This window comes from Galeopterus variegatus, unplaced genomic scaffold (genome assembly GCF_000696425.1).
Source record: "Galeopterus variegatus unplaced genomic scaffold, G_variegatus-3.0.2 Scaffold15941, whole genome shotgun sequence".
Lineage (NCBI taxonomy): Eukaryota > Metazoa > Chordata > Mammalia > Dermoptera > Cynocephalidae > Galeopterus > Galeopterus variegatus.
In genome coordinates this window covers 14,324-17,571 of record NW_007742052.1, presented here as the reverse complement: position 1 = coordinate 17,571, position 3,248 = coordinate 14,324, and the positions used below count along the sequence as shown (strand labels likewise).

Here is a 3,248-nt window from a genome sequence, read left to right as displayed (position 1 = left end):
AATAGAGAACCCAGCTCTCTCCTTACAAACCCTCACTCATAAAGATGGGACTCAGACTGGCAGAATTCAGGTGAGTGTTTTTTTGTTTCAAGGGGTCCAAACGTACGGCCACAACCACTCTTCAGCATTTCAGTCACTCTGTCTTCTGTCTGCATGAGCTGAATGTGACAAAAAATTGTTCCTGTCCTTACTAGAAGATAGAGAGGTGGAATAGCTGAGGTACAAGTGTACCTACTATGAGCTTGGGGTGTGGGGAATGTCTCCCATCTCTCTCTTTTGTTAATCTGGCCCTTCAATTCCTAGTTTCTACTAATATTTCCATTATTCTACTAGACACCTCACTTCCCCGGTGATGGCTGGCAAGTAAGAGAGGTTCCCTTTAGCGCGGAGACCGTACCAATATTCCGCTTCCTAAAGGGAGTCCTTTTAGTCTATGGGGTTTCCAGATACTTTACTACAAGAATTCATGAAGTCAACAATTGATAACCGTACTGAGGAGACCCTTGGTAGCCTGAGATTTTTAATTCCCATACACCCCTGTGTTTCTAGACATTCTCCGCTGTTCCATGCTAGCTAGACACAGGATGAAGAAAGGAAGGTGAATGTGCTTTCCCAGGTCTTTGCAGGAAACCATGAAAGAGGAACATGATTAATTTGGATGCTGGTTGTATAGTTGTGAAGTCTGTAAACATTTACCAAACTGTGCTGTATTCTGATGACATGAAAACTCACATATATATACACACACACACACACACGTGTATATATATATATGAGTTTATATATATACAGAGAGAGAGAGAGAACATGTCAGTATCGTTTTTTAAGAAAGAGACAAATCTTTCCTTCCTGTGATGCTGCTATGTTCTGAATGTGTCACCAGGAGCTGCCATAGCTTTCCTGCCACTGGACTGACAATGAAGCCAAGACAAAGGATAAGATGAAAGCAGGCAGTAGACAGAGCTTCATACTGTTGAGTTTCTTGTTATTCAATAAATGCTTTTTTTTTTTTTTTTGCATTTTTCAGCAACATACAGAGTGAGAGAGAAAAATAGAAACTGGATTAGCTCACCCTTCCTGCATTCAGAGAACTCTGTGTTTCGCCTCCACTGTCCTGGGGGAAGAACTAGCTTCGGAGGTATCAGATCTGATGAGATGTTGTCACAGAATCTTCTCCCTTGACGGGCAAAAGCATCATAGCATAGATCTCACAATCTGAGGGTTCCAGGAATCATTCTGAGGTGTACGTCAAACTTCCAGTTACAAATTTGCCACACGAGTGTGAAGGAAAACCAGAGACTCAACACCAGAGCCACCATGTCATATAGCACATGGCATTTGCTTAAGGCTTATAATTCTTCTGGACCTGTTTAGGAATCCAGAAGATCTCTCGTAGGACCTCCTCATAGTGATTAAAAATGCAGGGCAGAAATAATGGTGTTTCTCTTTATACCCTAATTCATGACAGTAGATGTGAACTTCCCATCTGGGATTATACAATCCCCAGGGCATTGGAGGAAGAAGCCTCACTGTTATTTATAAAGATGCAGATATAATTAATGTCATGGAAACTTTCTCTAATTATAATTCTAGGTAGAATATTATCATCAATAATAATTTATGTATAATTTAGTAATGTTTGTTATGCTCAATTTTTATATTTTGAGTCCTTTTAAATAATCTGCATTTAATTGCACATGTTATATAGACATAAGAAAAATGTACTTTTATTCATTTAAAATATTTCAATAAAAAACTTATATAAGCAAAATAATCCTTTATTTCATGAAAATTTACTTTCTTTTTTCTGATTCAACATATCTTTGCTTTTACCAGATTAAAATCAAATCTGTAAGAAAAATCATTGTTAACAAGCTTCCATTTTAAGAAAATATAATGTTAGAATTCCCCTATGTGTATGAAGTTCTTTTTTTTTTTTCCTTTTTGTCTTTTTTACTGACCGGTAACGGGATCGCAACCCTCGGTGTTGCGCCCGCCCCGTGCTCAGCCAGTGAGCGGGAACCGGTCTCCACATGGGACCCGAACCCTCGGCGGAAGCGCCACCGCACTCCCAAGTGGGGCACTCTCCAGTGCGCCACCGGGCCGGCCCATGTGTATGAACTTCTGCTTGTGCTTGTGACNCGGCGCGCTCGGGGAGCGAGGGAGGTGGCGGCGAGGCCGGCGGGCGGGCGGGCCGCGGGGAACAGAGTCCTCGCGTCAAGCTCAAGCTCGAGGAAGCGCCTCTGCCAGCCGCCGCCTGGTCCCAGCCCGGCCGCGCGGCCTTGCCTTCTTGAATCGTTTTTAATTGGGACTTTCAATCCCAGGCTTTCCTTTGGCACAAGAAGCAGTATCCTCTCTGGTGAGATTTTAGTGTTGCAGTAACTCAGAGTCGGTCCTTCCCCTGCTGTCGAGTTTCTGCACCAGGCCTGCTCAGGGGTGCCTGGCTTTTCACCCCCAAGTCCAAGATGGAGATTGTGAAGAGTCAGTTTATTAAGAATTTCACTTCAAAGGAGTCTGTTCATCATAATAAGATCTCCAGCACAGGAATGGGTCAGCTGGCCTGGTCTGTACTAACAATCTCTTATTAAAAGGCCTGAGTGATGATGAACTTGCCCTTGTAGATGTTGATGAAGGCAAACTGAAGGGTGAGACTATGGATCTTCCACTTGACAGTCCTTTTATGAAAATGCCAAATAGTGTCTTCAGCACAGATTACTTTGTCACTGCATATTCCAACCAAGTGATTATCATATTATCGCAGCAGGTGCACACCAAGCAAAAGGAGAAACATGACTTAATCTAGTTCGGTGAACTGTGGCCATCTTTAAATTAGTGATTTCCAGTAGTATCCAATACAATCACCTCAGCAAACTGATTGTTGTTTCCAATCCAGTGGATGGCTTAACCTATGTAGCCAGGAAGTTGAGTGCATTTCCCTAAAACTGTGTTGTTGGAAGTGGCTGTAATCTAGATATTGCTCATTTCCATTTCTTGATTGAGCACAATCTTGGCATCTACTATGAAAGCTATCATGGGTGGATCCTTGAAGAGCATGGAGACTCAAGTGTTCCTGTGTGGAGTGGAGATCACACTGTTGATGTCTCTTTGAAGGAGCTGAACTCAGATATAATAACTGATAAAGATCCTGATCGGTAGAAAAATATCCACAAAGAAGTGATTGCGGCCAGCCCGGTGGCGCACTGTATAGTGCGCCGCTTGGGAAGTGCGGCGGCGCTCCCGCCCGAGGG

General features: G+C 43.1%; 1 pseudogene; it reads left to right on the top strand.

Moving 5' to 3' along the window:
* The first annotated feature begins 2,435 nt into the window (after window positions 1–2,435).
* LOC103582370 lies at window positions 2,436–3,192 on the top strand (annotated as a pseudogene).
* The last annotated feature ends 56 nt before the right edge of the window (window positions 3,193–3,248 follow it).